Here is an 18,821-nt window from a genome sequence, read left to right as displayed (position 1 = left end):
ACAGAGGATAGAGAGAAATAGGATTAGAGGGGAAATCATATAAGCAGTTAATTGAACAACAATACCTTTATTCAGAGAATGTTGGATCAGAATCTGAGAGCTGCACACTCCAAAAGTGGAATGCTGGGATAATAGCCTTTTTTTCCATTTGACTTTGAATTGAATCCCTTTAGAGTTCTTGGAATTTTACATTAATAAAGTAGTGTATCTAAAATATGATTACATTCAATAGGTGTATTTATATTTACAACAAAATATTTACTTTTTATTTTGTTCTTTAGGTATTATGCACTTACATATGTAATTACTATGTAATAAACAGATTTAAAGTTAGCATTTTCTTTAAAGCAATTACCATGCATCTCTCATCTGAATGCTTTATACTCCAAAAAGGTTGGTTTGCTGGGATCTAGTTTTTTTTTTTTTTTTTTTACTGAATTTCTTTTTTTTTTCAGTAGTTTTAGTAGTTTTCAGTAGTTTTGTATTTAATGTAAATGAAAAAATAGAATTGTATAATAACACTAACAAAACATATTTAGAAGTTGCTGATCATAATTATATATGAATACATGCGGTTTATTAGTAATTACACAGTGCTTACGTTTGTGAATTTTCTTTAAAACAGTATTCCTATGCACAGTGTAAATTTAACTAATCAAAATGAAAATAATACTCAAAAAATATTTAGAAGTTACTGGACATTCTATCTGAGACACGTTATTCATTAATTACTACACAGTACTTACATATGTAATTACAATGTTATAAACACTCATTTTGGTGTTTTAATTTTCTTTCAAAAAAATAACAATCCATCATTTATCTGAGAGCATGCTGTTACAAAAAATGCGGAAATGGTGCGTTTTTACTTGACATAAAAAAATGATTAAGAGTTGTCATTAATTTGGTTGGTTCATGTATTTAATGTAAAATAGTTAAAATAACACTAACAAAAACTATTTAGAAGTTGCTAAACACAATTCTATATTTAAAACCTTGTTTATTAGTTGATAATCAGTAAGTGTGTCTTAAATTAACTTACAAACAAAATCAATAAGCGATCATTAACAATTAAACAAAAAATGCATTGTAATGTATTCTTTGTACTTCTGTAGTCTGACTTTATGACACTCAAATATGTTTAAATGGAAGCACACTGAAATGGGATAATTTTACTGAGCAGTGGTAATTGATACACATTTGTTTGCATGTAAAATGTAGGTGAGGTGTGTGTGTTGTGGGATTACAGGGATTCCTGGCGCTCTCTCTGGGGAGGCTGGTCAGGATGGTGTGTCCCCAGGGTATGGCCACAGCACACTGGCTGTGTGTTCCCATATAATGAGGGTCAACAACAGTTGTTTAATTTAGCTTCCACAAAAGGCAAAAGAAACCACTGAGCTTTTCAAATCTCAAAGGCCGTGACTGTCACCCAAATCAAGATATACGGATTTGATTCATGTCATGTCGGCATTCTGGTGAATATCCAGCGTGTCAAGCTTTTACCAGAGTCAGAACAAGTAAATGAGACTTTTATGAAATGTGTGACGCAAGAAGAATGAAAGAGTGGAATTTCTCATCAAGAAAATCCCAAGTGTAGTCTTTTACTGGTTTTATGTGGGATATAATTGATTTAATATCTAACTGTAATGTTGTAATTCATTTAATATCAAAGTTTAATGTGATCATTTATGATTGATTTTATTGTTGTTTAAATTTAGGATTGATAGTATTATTGTTTAGCGATTTCATATTTGTGTGCATGGAATTACAAAGAAAGCACGGTGTCATTCATAGTATACCATGTATCAGTTGATCAGATTTCCACAAATTGTTACTTAAATCAAGAAATAAATAAACAAGAAATAACAAATAAATAAACAATTTGATTGTTTCATGTGTTTAATGCAAATATAATCATAATTCTAATAACATGAACAAAAACTATTTAGGAATTGCTGAACATAGGTGTATATTTAATAAATGTTATTCATTAGTTATTACACAGTATTAAATATGTAATTACAATGTAATAATTTTCTTTAAAAAATTAGAACATTGAGTGCTGGGCTCTAGGTTTTTTTTTTTTTTTTTTTTTTTTTTTTTTTTTTTTTTTTTTTTTTTTTTTTACTTGATATTACAATGTTAAAATATACATTTGCTGAATTAGTGGCATAAAATTGAAATGTCTGCCATACATTGTATGCCATACCTAAATTAATCTGATTTCTATTAATTTTCACTTAAATCTTAAATGGATCTTAGATAGATAGATAGATAGATAGATAGATAGATAGATAGCGAGTGGCAGTGTTGTCATTGTTAGTGGTGGAGCCTGTGTCTATGCTGGTATTTGTGTAGTTGGCGAGATGATGATGTAGATGATGTATTTGTTTGCAGGGGTGTCGGGGCTCTTTAGTGCTCGACTGAGAGGAAGACCTGCTGTAGTGATCCAGCCTGATGAAAAGTGAGGCTACCGCTGGGCGCTGAGAAAATGAGAGCCATTACTGGGCCAAAAACACTGTCATTTGGGTAAAGAATGAGCCAGCGAGAGGTGCAGCCAGGCAGGGATACAGAGCTTGATGTTACAAAAGGGGGGCCAAGGGGGAGACGGCAATTTTACCTGGCAGGGCTTTGAGGTGCCAGCGAAGCGCAGATGAGACTGTAATCAGAAGGCAAAGGCCTTCTCGTGCTTTGTGCCGAGGTGGTCAGAACTGTAAGGAAAATGAGTCGGCAGAGCTGAGCTGTGCCCAAAGACTCTAGAGTCAATATCAGTGTAGAAGAACACTGACTTTGACTCAGTTTGGACTCGACAGTACAACAGTGTCTGCGATTCTAATTAGTCAACGGATTCTCCCATAAATATGTTGTTTGATTTGATACAACATGTTTTATGAAAACACATAACTTCAATGCTTGTTAAGATTTCATTTGGAAAATAAACAAAATTAGCTGTACTAAACTAATACTTACAGTTGCGACAATAATAATAATAATAATTATTATTATTCATTTTTGCATGTTTAATAATAATAATAAATAATAAATTAAACAACAACAACAAACAAGAAGAAGAAGAAGAAGAAGAAGAACAACAACAACAACAACAAAAATTAGCCCTAATAAAACAGGTCTAACACTTTATTATATTATTATTATTATTATTATTATTATTATTATTATTATTATTATTATTATTATTATTATTGTTGTTCGTACTCATTCTTAATAATTATTAATATAAATATGTTTTATTATAATTATTATATAGTATTATTATTAGTATCAGTAGTATTATTACTGTTGACAACAACAACAAAGTATAATAATAATAATATTAATAATAATACATATTTTATTAACAACATTTATCATATTAATTATTATCAGTTATAGAGTATTGTTGTTTCTCATTTTTAAATAATTATTAATTTTAATAACTATTATTACAATTGTTATTATTGTTTATACCAATAACAACAACGTATAATAATAATAATAATAATAATAATAATAATAATGTTGCTGTTGTTATTCTTAAATTGATTTAATGAAGGAAATGTGAGTGTTGTTTGCCCAATCAAAACTCCATCACAATCCTAGGGCTTTGCTACCAGCGCTTTGCTATGCAGTTGCTAAGGTGTTCTGAGTGTTTTTAGAGTGTTGCTAAGGCATGGCCATGCAGTTGCTAGGGTGATCTAGGTTGGCTCAAGCTTAAAGGATTCCTTTACCCATTTTAGCGTACGCCAAGTGAAAACTCACATTTGGTGAATTAGGATTAGTATAAGGAACGGCAATAGTGTCTGTATTAAATATTAATCCAAACAAAACAAACAAAAGTGTTTGAAAGTGAGCGAATCTGTATATTGTAGTTTCCTGTGAGATTCCAATCAAAGGTCGCCCATCATTTGTCACCCTCGAGTTTCAATTTCACCACAATTTCTTGTGTATTGAAGAGAAAAGGGATTTAATTTGAGCACTTTTCTAATTGATGGCGCTCATTTAGGCTGGTTGTGAATGACAGGAAACGCTCGCGAGTCGCAAGCACTTCTTGTTTACGGAGCTGAATCTCAAATCACTCTCTGCCTCCACATCTGTCATATTTAGGGTTAAAGGACACAGATGGCAGCCTCGCTGGCATTCAACCAAAGCGCCGCGTGCCAACTGGATGCCAGGCTGTGAAGAGGGAAACTTCTCATCTCCCTGTTAACTGTCTCAGGTCTCTGTGACACCAGATGTCCCTCGAATGTTCTTGAGCGACAACTTATGTTGTTGCAATCTTGGTTTTAATCACTCTCATTTATCCAAACGGGCCTCCAATAGCTTTGAATAGAAAATTAGGCATCTCTGCGAAGGCTGGAATCATGATAAACCATTTAAGGCTTTGACACGGCGCTCACAAACTTTAGCGGAAATGGAGCGAGCGTTTGATCGCCGCTGATACGAAGGCGTTCAGTGCTAATCGCGTGGCTAAGTCTGTTTGTTTTGCTGACTGACCGAGCATTAGGCCTCTTCTGGACTTCAGTCAAGTCGACACTTGTGGTTTTGATCTTCAATATTAAGTCTATTTAAGCGATAATTGAAGTCGCTAAACCACACGGCCCTTCGTGTCCATCCAGCGCGCTGCAGTAAATGATATACCTCGCGGTGTAAATACTGCGCTGAAATTTGAAAGCATATTAGTGTTATCCCTTCCCCTCAGGCAATTGGTCTTTTATGCCGTCAGATTCTGGCTTCTGATAATACTAAGTGGAATTTGCCTCTCGTATCTGCAAAAATGGCTTTAACCGCTAACGCATATGAATATGTTAATGTCGCGTGGGGAAATCTGCCATTTTACTGAAAGAATGACTGATCCTTCCCAAAGATCTTTAAGGTAAAATTAAAGCAGCCCTCAAATTTAGCATCTATTTTGTCCTTTAGATGGAGGAATTTGAATATGACTAAACTGCATTTTTTTAAATATCTCCTCTCGAAATTAAACCATCTGGCTTGGAGTCGTATTAGTTTCTGTTCATGTTTTGAAATGCATTCATTTTTTTTTTTTTTTTTTTTTTTTAATGCAGGGTATAAACTAGCATGTCATTATACATGTCCTCATTTCTGTGATTTGTTTCATTTCTTTTTCATTTCTTCTTTTTCTTTTATTGTTCACTCTTGATAATAAAGGTTCTTTATTGGCATTGATGGTTCCATCAAGAACCTTTAAAATCCATGCAACCTTTTCAATGCACAAAAGGTTCTTTAGATCATTAAAATGTTCTTCACACTAAGAGAAAAAAAAGTTATTTTAAATGGTTCTTCTGTGGCATCACTGCAAAACTCCTTTTTTTGTAACCTGTGTTATTTTAGCATCACTGAAGTACTGTTTTGTGTGTGTGTGTGTGTGTGTGTGTGTGTGTGTGTGTGTGTGTGTGTGTTTTATTTATTTATTTATTTATTTTTCATTTTCATGTTCATTTTCATTTTCATTAAAATTTGAATGACTTTGTGTGTTTTTGTCATTTTATTAGTATTATTATTATTATTCAATTATTTAATATCTCTGTAATATCGATATATTTTTATTTATATATTTATTTATTTATTTTTATTGCATTATTGAAGTTAAACTAAATGAAAATGAAATGTTTAAAATGTTGAAAATTAAATGTTTCTTTGGCAACTAGCTAAAATAAAATAGGTTATATATATATATATATATATATATATATATATATATATATATATATATTTATATATATATATATATATATTATTTTCATTTTATTTTATTTTATTTTATTTTATTATTTTTTATTATTTTAGTTTTATTTAACTATATTGTAATGCTTTTGTTATATTTCACACATATTTTTATCAGCATATAATTATTTGAATTATTTCATTATTTCATTTCAAAAAGTAAACACTATTGTTTTTATGAAATGAAGAAAATTCTCTGCCTAATGCACTTCCATGTACCCTATCTGCAAGTGGCTGAGACCATTTTTGGCAAATGCTCTCTGTGCTGTTTTACAGATTCGAGAATGCCTCGGCAAATGATCGAAATTTAATTAGCAATATAAATGCCAGAAAGAGCACATTATGTGCAATTGTCTTGCTATCTTTCCAGAAATTAGTCTTTTTAAATGAATTTGCTGTATTAATCATCTTCAAAATATTTTTGATCACTGAATTAATAGTTTTCTCATCCTGTTTTTAGGTATTCATTGACATAGGTGATTGCCTCTTAATTACTACAACGGCCTCCTCCTATTCTGTCTTATTAATTCATGTTTCCTGGCACAGTCCCAAAAGGCAGTCTCGCCCTATATCTTCTAATTACTTCTGTAATTGAATTTGCTCACTGTTTCTGGGTGATTTTTTTTTAAAGGAACTGTTTGTTCGCCGGTTTATTGTGTCTTTGTGCGCCGGTCCTCAGCAGACAGAACATGCAGGGCCTCTTTTCTCTTTTCTCATTAATTTTCCAGAGCCTGCCTTCAGTTATTTATTTATTATTACCTGCCGAGGCGGCCCCTAACCGTGTGAACGCTGGCGCAAACAGGGTGGAGGAAATTAATTAATTAGGATTGGTGAAACAATTACCTCGGGCCCCTCTCAGTCAGTCATCTGCTGAAGCCTTCACCGATTACTCTGAAGTGCCATTACAGATACGTCATGCGGCGCAACCGCGGCTGTCGCGACTTTTCCGAAGAAGTGTGAAAGATTTGGAGTGAGTTGTACACCGGCGTCGAGCAGAAAGGATATCGTTTAATCCATACGAAAGGATATATCTGGTAGGCGTCTCGAGACGCATCAGAACCTGGGCATAAAAGTCGCTCAAGTCGGTGGCTCCTAATGCAGAGATTAATGGCGTAATTGAATGCGGCGGGAGCGGACGCTCGTCCCGGCCCTTATCAGAGCCCATCGTGGCCGCTCCACTGACCGCCGATGGACCCTCAGTGCTCATTGTCCTCGTGTCAGAGGCCATTATCCGGTGGCAGCGGTGGAAAAAATTCGTCCCCCAGCTCTGACGGTGTATGTGTGTCTTTGAAAAAACTTTCCCCCACTCGGCCATTGATTTATTTTTCCTTTTCGCCGCTCCTATCTCCCCTCCTTTTGTTTCCTTATCGTGGCTTCAGGTTATTATGTGCAAAGTATTGACAGCACTAGAAGGCCCATGGTCGATGGCGGGCTAATGCATCCGTAATCCCGCCTTTGTTACGGAGGAATGTTTCGCGCGGGTCTCCGATGAGGAGAGAGGTGCAAAGCTGTTGATCCAGGTTTTATTTGTCACGAAGCCCATCCATCAATCAAACCCGAGACCATCTGACTGACTGAATGACACGCCGACTGGGCTGAGGAAATTTGATAACGCCGTATTGTCAGGCAGCTTCATGGACTTTTTTCCCCCTCTCGATAAGAAATACATTTGACTGGAGAAGATAAGCGCACAAGGGGTAAAGCCTTAAAGAGAGAGGGTGACACGTATGCCATAAGAGGGGGGCTTTTCTTCCTTTAAGAGCCCTGGTGTAAATGATAGGTTTGGCAAACAGGACAAACACAGATTCAAAAGCGGCAACATCCAAGTGCAATGGATATACCTAGATTATTTAAAAAGATGCCAGATAGTAACAATTCCCCATCTGTTTGCGCCCTTATGGAAACAGCATGCAAGAGTACGTCGGGAGAAGTGTAATGCCATGTTTTGCACCCGGGTTTAGGGTCTCGCTGCATTATCGCGCTCTTAAGAGATGCATTTAATGCACTGGTGGTCAATGCCGCCGCAGCGAGCGCTAAGCCAAGACAGGTAAAGGGTGGTTTAAGCCAGAACACAAGGCCCTTTTTTAATAAAACCTTTTTTAGTGCATTTATTAAAAGTATTTTAACGCAAAACTCGGAGGTACTTACAATAGAAGTAATATAAATATTAAAATACTCACTGTTATAGACGCAATATGTAAGCAATATGTTGTCATAATGAAACCCTGGAACCCTTTTCAACTCAAATAATACAAGGTTTAACATAGATAAATAAATGAAATTCGGAAAAACTGATCTAAACATTGTGTATGCATTTTAATGCAGTATCACGTTAAAATGTACTTGCATAGCTCTTTAGAAGGTTTCGACATCATTGTGCTTCATTCATGAAATCAATTTCTTTCACAAACCATTTTTACGTATATTGTTGCAGTAAAGTGAATGTTGCAATTAATGCAAGAATGGATTTACAAAGATTTACTCGAAAATAATCAGGGTCATTGGGTTGGTGTAATTCAGAATTCTTAATTTATGTGGTCAAAATTCCACCCAAAAAATAACCAGACTATATGTATTTTACCCCATTTATTATGAAATGGATGACATATATTAGCACAAATATTGAGATGCACTCAGCCTGTTCTTCCCAACATTAGCTGCAGAGGGACACTGACCCATAAAAAGATTCTTGAGCAAAGGCAAAGAAAGCCAAGAAATTACCAGAGGGCAAGAAAATGGACGTTATTGTGACCCGTACATTAACACACTGTATGATTAAGTAAGTTTTTGTGCTGTAATGACCAGAGGCTAAGGAGTCCGAAAAGAAAGGGGAAAAAAATCAATGTAAGACTGCAGCAGATTAGCTCTGACAAATTACATGCGCTCGACTGGCCCATTGTACAGTATGTCTCCTATATTCTTTAAGAAGACATCACAAAATGGAGCTGCCAAATGGCGTATGGACTCCCGAGATCATTTTTATTGATTTTGCACAAACATCAATGCAGGACTGAGGTGGTCGTGCACTCCTGGTGTCTTGGATGTGTGTCAGGATGGGATCCAAATGCCGCTGCATCAATACTGGGTCAGATGCAGGCAGCTGTCATTGTTCCTGCTGATGGACGATCTGGTTCTGGAGATCTCCTCATCTAAAGGATAGTGACGGCTCTTCTGTGACTGAGTTTTGCCAAAACAGACCTGAGAGTTGTATGTTGGTTGTAACAATACAAAAACGATGCTTGTTTACGCTGATTTTTATCTCACATTTGGTTTGAAAATCTTTTTGATATCACCATTATTTCTCAGAGACCACAATGGGATTAAACAGAGATTTAAGCATATAGATATCATCCTAAGAAAAAAAGACCCTAGTAATCTCACTTTAGATTCAAAAGAGAGCTTGACAATGTCTAAAACTCCACTCTGGTTAAAGATGTCAGCCAGCACAGTTTATTGCTCAGAAGGTGACTTTCAAGATTCTCAGGAATCTTGATGGAGTTCCCAGTGGTCTATCATTTAAGTAGATTTAAGTACATTTGTGTCAGATTTATCTTTAGAAATATCTTTAGAAAATCGTACAGTCTTAAAAGTTTCTTTACTGGCATTGACGGTTCTTTGAAGAACCTTTAAGATCCATGGACTCTTTCAATAGTACAAATGCTTTTTATAGTGGAAAAAAAAATGGAAGTACTGATGGATTTATAATGGATACTTTACACTAAAGGAGCAAAAAGTTTATTTTAACAACTGTTCACTGAATGGTTCTTTGAGGAACCAAATATGGTTCTTCTACACTCTTAAAAATAAAGGTTCTTCATTGGAATCTATGGTTCTGTGAAGAATTTTTAACATCAATGGAAACTTTCTATATAAGAAAATGTACTTTAATAATGGAAAAAATGGTTCTTTAGATTATTAAAATTTTCTTCAAACTAAGAAAAAAAAAGTTATTTTAAGAACTTATTATTAAATTATTTTTGGAGAACCCAAAATGGTTCTTCTATTGCATTGCTGTGAAAACCCCATTTAGGAACCTTTCTTTTTAAAGAGTATTCTGCAAGAGTATAAAGCCTTAAAAATTGATTGGATTAAGCATTTGGTTTCTCATCTAGCGATTTTTCAATTTTTCCAGGTCTGTCTTAGCTCAATATGTGTGCTTTATGTCAAGGATTGTTTCATTTGTGTCTAAATTCTCCTAAGGAATTTCAGGAGAACATTTGTGAAAAAGGGGATACTTAAATAAAATGTCTTACTTGTATGAACAATATGTCTATTATATGATATAGGCATAATATATAATTAAATTACATAAAAAACTGGGGACATTGTCATTTGTCAAAACAGTTGCCTTTGACTACAGATCTGTTAGTGTCTTAAAAAGAAAAATGCTCATCTTTTTTGCACTGAAACTAGTTTTTCTTAGTAAGCTCTTCATGTCAATGCACTCTCTCTCAGCTGAAGCTGTATTAATGCCATCTATCAGCGCATGAGCAGAGCATGTAACGTGATAAGAGCTGGCAGCGTGATTCATTTGATTCTATTAGCATGTATCAGTGTGGCAGAGTTACATGGCAGCGTTAAACGGAGCAGATGTTAACAGTGGGAGGTGATGGAACAGCTCTCACACACACACAGATGCCGCAAACTGTTGCGTGCACTTGTCAGCGAGTGTATTATGATGCTTTATGTGCTTTATGATGCCATTTAAAGGAGAGTGTCATAATGTAGGCCGTTTCCCACAGCGGAGTGGACGTTCCTACACCTCCATAACTCACATTTTCTTTGCTTTTCACACACAGGCAAACACTTGTGATTTATCTTCCCGTGAGCTGGTGGTATTTATGGGCTAGTTGTGAAATTCTACAACTACAGTTTAAACAAGGGGGAAAGAAAAGTGCAGGATGGAGAAATGCACGTGGAGTCACGGCTAGTCCGTCTGAGCACGAGACCTCCCTGCAGTTCAGTCATAAAGCGTGTGTACATGAGTGAATGTTACTCACGGGAGGCGCTCAAGCCTGACTCGATGCTCTGAGTTAATTGTGTTTTTTTTTTTTCCTGTATGGAACTTTTAAAAATCCAATTAGGAGCTTGAGTTCATTAAGGAAGCCTATTTGGAGTTTTAGGAACTATATCTTGAATGTGTCTTAAAAACCGGTGAAGCTTTGAAGTCATTTTATTTTATGATAATAATTATAGCCTTCATGTGAGCTGAGCATCTGTCACTAAATACACACCTCCCCAGAGGAGCATTTATTTCTCAGAGGTCGCTCTTTCATTGCTCACAAGACACATAGGGTTCTTAGCGTCTTAAATGTTTTCAATTTCTTAGGGGATGAAATAAAACTGCAAAAGAGAAAGCTGTTACCAAACCTGTGGGAAAGAAAAATTACTATTACTCTTGGACTATCAATTGTTTTTCCTAGACAGCAATGGGATTACTGTAAAGAAAGAACAATCTGAGACTTTTCATTATACATCTTCTGAGAAAAAATCCAAGTAATCTCACAAATATCTCTTTTAGCTTCAGAAAATATCTCTATATTATCTCAAAGTATGCTATGGTTTGTCTAATGTTTGCCAGTGAATTTTTATTTCTAATTGGTTGCTATTTAAAGCTCATGAGGTTTCAAGTTTTTTTCAGATGTAATAAATATATTCATGAGAAAACCACATCTTTATTGAAATATCTGGCATTTTATTTCAGACTTGGTAAATCTGAGAACGGATACTGCTGAGATATTTTCTCAAACTCTAAAATCTCTTTTTGCTATTTTTCTTGTCATATATTTATATACATATACAGCTACAATTGACTGAAAGTCTGCAAATTGTTCAGAAGATGTCTCATCTAACCACCCCAACATAAATGTGTTTTCAGTGTAATTTAGAACAGCCTAATAGCATCTCCAAAAACTGGCCATTGTCTCTTTTTGTCTGTGATCTGGAAGGGGTGCGACACCACATTGATCTTCCTCTATTCACAAAAGGCTGGCCTTTATTTTTTGCTGGATTTCCCTTCGCTTGAGAAAAAGTCCACAAGATAGCTGTATTGATCCGGTGCACTGGACAGCCATCAAACCCAGCCTCTGCTCATCTCAGATGGTGGTCCAGAGCCAGTGTCCATACAGATATCTCCGCACAACCTGCCAGTGCTGGAACACTGTGCGTTTTCTCTACTGGGAACAAGCGGCCCATTCAAACATTTCAACAAGGCCAGAGATTGACTGAATCACATGTTCCCCAAGTCCATGATGTGTTGAAACTTTCCAATTAACAGTGTCAGTCTGAGGGGAAGTTTGTAGGAGAATGCAGTTTTAGTAAGCATTGGTAAGTGAAACGCTGAATATTTTGTTTTATTTATTTTTTTAGTTTATTTTTTTTTGTCCTGCACTCTTAATAATAGTGATTCCAATCAGAAATCCCACAAAGAACGTTTGATTCTCTATTTTTTATTTTTTTTCCAGAAAAACATCTTTGGTGCATTTATGAACCCGAAAGGCAATACTCTAAATCTGAACAACCCATCATGTACAGCAAGAGCTTTTTAAATCTTCAAATGACAGTACAGGAACTCAAGAACCCTGAGCAACTCAATAACCCAAGAAGCCAAATGCTTAGGTATCAATAGGCCATTAGCTGAATAGTGAAGAATAAAATCTTGAACTTTTTTACTGGAATCAAATTCACTATTTGGAAATCTTTAATAGAAATATTACTGTTCAAAGAAACAAGGCAAACAAAAGACAATCAAGGACCAAGAAAAGCCAAGGTGTCCATGATGTTGGATTCTGAGGCCTGTATCTTATGACATTCATAAAAAAAATAAATAAAAAAAATAAAAACGGAAATGCAAGGGACACCTGCCATCGCCATGTCACCAAAGTCTAAGAGGTATCATCCTGTGGTGTGTCCAGTTTCTCGTCTGGATTTGAAACAACTCTTCACACTTAATTACGGAGGATGAGGAAAATGCCTCATTTCTCTTTGTTATAGGCTAAGCTTCCAGTAATCCCAAACAAAAGGTCTGGCTCTGGAAGCTGTAGGATTTGCTGGTGGGATTATAGTCTCATGGATAATGATGTGCAGTCAGCGAAAGCAAAGCTTTATTTGAATTCAAATTGGCCGGTAAACAAAACCCATCGGTATGTCTGCTTTTGGAGTATCTGTCTAGTAAGCACTGTGTCAATGCATCAGCAACCCCATGCAATTTATACGGATCTATTATTGCCGTTACAGTGAGCAAGTGTTTGTTATCTTTCTCTTCATTATATGAGGGTTGCTGGAGCCCTGTTTCCGTATGATTCCTCTGTGCTACAGAGCCCTATCTGGCTTTTTGATAGCACCTATGTCTTGTGTTTGTGTCTATGCACTTTGATTAACAGGCACGTGGTTTCATAGAGACTCTGTCAGAAGTGTTCGGCAATTTGTTTGGAGTGATTTATTTATTTATTTATTACTACTGCTAAGTCAGCTGCAATTTTTGGCGCATGAGGCTAGCAAGCTAGCATTGCTACTAGTATTACTTATATTTATGGTTTAGGATTTTGTTCAACTCTATTAAACAAGTAACTTACCCTAAAATGTGTGTTACAGGCATAAATGATACCTTGATTTGTGTAGTTTATTGAGGAAACACTCATCTGGACTGGTGGACACTGAAAGAGGCACCTGAGATTAAGTTTAGGATTTTTTGACATAGAACAGTATGAAAACAAGTAGCAAACATCCAGAAAACCATGCAAATGTCCTAAAAACCACCAGGAATACCCTAGCAACCACAAAGAAATGTCCTGGGAATCAACCAGAAGAACTAAGCTTCATTGCAACAAGTTAAATTGAGTTATATTGAATTAATTGTTCATACCTTGATGTGGCTCTTTTGATGTAGACCAGTATGTAACCAACTAGTAGCCACCCAGAAAATGCCCTAGCAACCATCGAGATCACCCAAGAAATGACATAACAATTCCTTGTCAAGCATCCAGAATGCCCTAGCATCGTATCGGTAAGTTTAATTGGTTTTTAATGGGTTAGTTGTTCACACCTTAATGTGGCTCTAATGATGTAGACCAATATGTAACTAACTACCAACTACCCAGAAATCTATGAAAATACCCCAGCAACTTTCGAGATCACCCTAGCAACCACATAGCCATGCCCTGAGAATTATCCAGAACATTCTAGCATCATTGTGACAAGTTTAAATGGTTTCTATTGGGTTAGTTGTTCACACCTTGATGTGGCTCTTTTGATGTAGACCAGTATGTAACCAACTAGCAGACACACAGAAGACCTAGAAAATGTCCCAGCAACTATTGAGATCACCCTAGCAGTGACATAGCTATTCCTTGTCAAGTATCCAGTACGCCCTAGCATTGTTTCCGTAAGTTCAATTGGTTTTCAATGAGTTAGTTATTTACACCTTAATGTGACCTTGATGTGGCTCATTTGATGTAGACTAGTATGTAACCAACTAGCAAAATATTTAAAAAATGCCATAGCAACCATCAAGAACACCCTAGCAGCCATCCAGAACATCCTAGCACCATTACAAGAAGTTCAGTTGGTTGTTCACACCTTGATGATGCTCTTTTGATGTAGAACAGCATGTAACCAACTAGCAACCACCCAGAAGACCCTATAAATGCCCTAGCAACTATCGAGATCACCCTAGCAACCATATAGCAATGCCCTGTCAGCCATCCAGAACATCGTAGCACCACTACAGCAGGTATCATTGGCTTCCATTGGGTTAGTTGTTCACACCTTGATGGTGCTGCATTTGTTGTGTTAAGACAATGAACGGCTATTTAAATATCGCAAACTGCTACTGACACTGGGCTGTTGATGCCAGTCAAGGGAGTGGTTGTGTGTCAGTGACCAATCAATACTGGATTGGATTGGTTGGTAAATCTAGTGTATTTTAAGGCACCAGAGTGTGTCAGCTTAGTGTCACGGCACTCTATATTTCCAAGTCAGATGCCTTTTAATTGAATTTAACTGGAGCGAGACAAGATGGGTAAATATAAGCCATATGTTCTTTGCACCTTATTTGCTGTAGGTGGTGATTTCGAATAATGTCTTTTGTGTTGTTCTGGAGGTTGGGCAAACTGTTTTCCCTCTTTCGTTTCATGTTCCTGATGATGAGGCAAAGTCATTTAATTAAACATTTCAAAAGCAAGAAGACCCTGGGGTCCTCAGAATACCTAGAAAATTAATATGCACACACAGACCTGCTATTCACTGCTTTGGAAATGTCTTTGCAGTCATGTTGTGAATCTGACCTTTGAGATCTTCCTTAATAAAGGTGTTATAGATTTTTTTTGCCCACTTAGAGCACACACGTATAATCAAATAAAGAATAACTTATGGCTCAGAAGTGCTTCTCTATACGAGTAGCCTGAAGCACATCCACAGTCTATGATGTAACTCTGCAGATAACTGCCCCTGCATTTTCTCCTAACCGTATATAAATCTCAAGGCTTTCATCACGTGGTCCTGGCTCGTGCCTTTAACTAAGGAAGTGGCTGTGATGGTTCTGATCCTGTGTTCTCCCGCTGTTAAAACTGTTTTCAGGATGTTTTGTCCATGCGGCAGGTAGATCACACACAGAGAAGTGATAATCTCAGTGAATGACATATATTCTGTCGTATGAATGTAAAAACATCCCACACAAAACATTACAAGCCTTTAGTTAAGCATGACGAGTTTCAGCTTACTAATTTGGAAGAGTGCTGTCACCATGAAAGCATGGAAACTTTGAAACATCCTACATGAATTAGGACCAATAAACTGTCTTGGCATTTTATTCAGAAAGATGAAGATTTATATCTTGAGTGGATTATGATCAGTATAATAAATCAAAATGCATAGATGTAGGTATACACACACACACACACACACACACATATATATATATATATATATATATATATATATATATAGGTTATATTTCACAAAGAAAAGCAAATAAAAGTAAATTCAAGGTATATATTTTTATAGTAATTTTTATAAAGATATATTTGTATATTATCAATGTTTTTTTAACTGTGATTTGCATAAATTCAAGAATTTTTTTACTGCATTTTCACAACAATTTCTAATTTCTCTAATGTCATATTTAAATTTTTTTTGTACAACAAACAATAAATAAAGTATTATAGATTATTTATAGATAGTATTATAAAATATAGTATTTATACATCATGGTAGTATTTGTTTATGCTGTTTTTTTTTTTTTTGTATGTATGTATGTATGCATGTATTTATGTATAAATAAATAAGTAAATAAATAAAGCTAAAAAAAATCATGTGATTTTGTGGTGAAATGGAACCAGGACACTTTCAGATTAAGTTTTTTTTTTTTTTTTTTATTTGTACATATAGAAAACCTTACGAATGAATTTATATGATCACTTTTATGCCTCAATGACATTATGTGAACATGGGAATAATGCAGTCTTCTCCAGTTTTCTTTTCAGATTAAGCAATTTATGTAACATGGCCACAACACTGAGCTAATTTAATAACATAAATGTTATTATGGTACATTAATAACACACGGGGAGTGTCTAGTCGTCTGGTCCCACTGGAGCTCTGTTCATTCAGCCCTTGAAGAAGTTCACACGGAGGTTCAGTCGGGCTGTGACTGACAGGTCTCGAACCCTGAAACACTTCCCCTTGATTACAGATTCAGCAGGGCCCAAAAGGAAGAGCACAGGGGTCTAAAGTGTCATCCTCCCATTAAGCTGGGCTTGTGTAACCATAATGCGCACAAAATAGCAGCGAGAACACACACTCATGCATATGGAAATGAACGGCCATTCATTCATATATCAACGATGCAGGCCGACTCCATCTGAAACGCATTAGTATTCGACGAATTGCTACGCAGAAGTGAACTACAGCCGATCTGACTACAGTTATGTCATTTCCGCCATTTGTTTTGTCATCGTTTAAATGGTCGTTGAAGCATCAGCCCATCATCTGACTTTGATTGTAGCATTTAAGACCAGCAAAGCAATCTGTTAATCCTATTAACAATAATAAAAGGAGTTTTTTTTCTGTAAGATTATTTAATTTAAATCATTAAAACCAAAAGATGTTAGATTATCAATATACACACGATCTGTTCTATTTGCCTGCACCTTTGCGAGCTCATTAGTCAGGGTAGTATTTTGATTGAAGTCATTATTGCTTTTCTTTTGTAGCAGCACCGTAGAGATTAACACTGAACCGTGTTGTATGAGTAGACAAAGCCTCCACAGTCAGTGCAGTGGATTACTGTCACTACCGAGGTATAGGGAGGACGAGGCGGCCCATAATTCCTATAGAAAGGTAGACAAACACACAGCCGCCAACCAACAACTTTTCCCGCGGAGGCCTTTTGTCTTCCCCCTGTTCCTTTCTACCCCAGTGCCCTGTCAAAACCCATAAGAGCGCTGACCCAACCAGAGCCAAAGTGTGAAACCGACACCGAATCAAACCGGGATCCTTGCTTCAAAGCATCATTTTCAATTTAAGCTTCTGTTGTTAGATATTTCCAAGCTTATTAATTAGACATGACAATTGAAAACTCAGCAATGCATTTAAGTACATGCAAACTGTACTGATAAATGATTTGTCACTACATACAAATCAAGTGAGATTGATTTTCTCCTAGTAGAAAAACAGTAATTAGGATTTAATAAATGCATAACATTTCTAAACTGATGGATTATGTCATTGTTTTTACAACTGTCATTATATTATATCATGACATGATTATGAAGAGGAAATAATAATAAAAACAACAACGATTGCTATTATATATTTATTTGAATGTGTTTTATATAGTGGTTTCTTGTTGCTGTTGTTGTGATACATTTATGGAAGCACTGAATGCTCCCCGGCTATGCATGCCATGGCAGTGTATTTTCTGAAGTAAAATCTTTATCAAATAGCCATTCTTTGCGTTTGAAAAAAGCCAGCCCATTACCTCACGACTGCTTTTGTTGGCCCTTTACAAGAGCGAACAAAAACTGTTATTCAGGAGAAGGCTTTAGATTTTTTATTGTTGGTGGAGCTCACAGTGTTATTGTATTAAAAAGAGCCATCTGTGCCAGAAACAATGGCTTCAAATTATCTCTGAATACGCAGTGAAAAAATATAAAGCTTTCTCCTTTCTCATTATGTTTGGTGGGGGGTTTTGTAGACTTGCTATAAGTGACTTTTGTTGTTCTTGATGCATTCTTCTTCTTTTTCAATCGGCCTCTTTTCAGATGGTGTGGAGCTGTAGAGGGACTGAGGCGGGTGGGAGCAGCCGCGCAGCGAGCACTCTGAGCGGGCACACGGAGCGAGTGGACGCTGATGGATCATGAGAGCGGCCGCCGGAGGAAAGGGCAGCCGGGAAGAGCGCTCGGTCGCCGGGTGCGCATGTGAGGATCCTCCCGGGAGGCAGACGGAACTCTGGATGTGTCAGTCAAACTGAGTGTAAGTAATTCTGGTGTGTGACGCTCGGCGTCTGTGCGTGTCTGTTTGCTGGGACAGGATATTAACTAGAGATTTAAATAGCGAGTTGCATGTTTGTTATTTTCAAATATTGGTGGTTGATTAATATGCGTTTTTAAGGAAGCTGCACTATTTATTCAAGCTATATATATATATATTGTTGTTGTTGTTTGTTTTATATATATGTATAGTATGTACAGTAGATGTTTACTTGTTGACAGTTCGCGGCTGTCTGGAAAACTTTGGGGGTGGGGGACAAACGTTTGATTTCCAAGCGTTTTAATTGCTTTTAATCTTTAAAACGTATGTTATAATAAAGTACAATTAACAGACAAAAATGTGTGCTTGTTATCTGCAAAATTGAGTCATTGGATTTTTTATTTTTTAAGTAAATTCTAAAGATGATTGTGATAAACTGTCGTGCCCGATTTCAAATGAGGTCAAACTTTTTATGCAGCTACTGAACTGCAAAATTTCAGTTTTTTTTTTTTAATGTTTCATTTTGTTGATTTTGCGGGCCGTTGTTTCTGAAATATTATAAGAAACCTATTAAAATTGGATACCGTTATCATGTTGATATATTTGTCATA

The 18,821-nt window shown here is 36.1% G+C and overlaps 1 long non-coding RNA gene across 7 annotated transcripts in view; it reads left to right on the top strand.

The window, feature by feature from the left end:
• The window catches only part of LOC109047876, a 120,786-nt gene that overhangs the window by 68,134 nt on the left and 33,831 nt on the right, over positions 1-18,821 (top strand). For 5 of the 7 annotated variants that reach the window (XR_006158063.1, XR_006158058.1, XR_006158060.1 and 2 more), the window contains one exon: positions 18,003-18,213. This is a non-coding gene — a long non-coding RNA (uncharacterized LOC109047876). The remainder of the gene's footprint in view (positions 1-18,002; positions 18,214-18,821) is intronic. The other 2 variants (XR_006158061.1, XR_006158062.1) reach the window with 1 other exon arrangement.

The sequence above is a fragment of the Cyprinus carpio genome, chromosome B22, assembly GCF_018340385.1.
Source record: "Cyprinus carpio isolate SPL01 chromosome B22, ASM1834038v1, whole genome shotgun sequence".
Classification (NCBI taxonomy): domain Eukaryota; kingdom Metazoa; phylum Chordata; class Actinopteri; order Cypriniformes; family Cyprinidae; genus Cyprinus; species Cyprinus carpio.
This window is presented reverse-complemented; position numbering and strand designations above follow the sequence as displayed.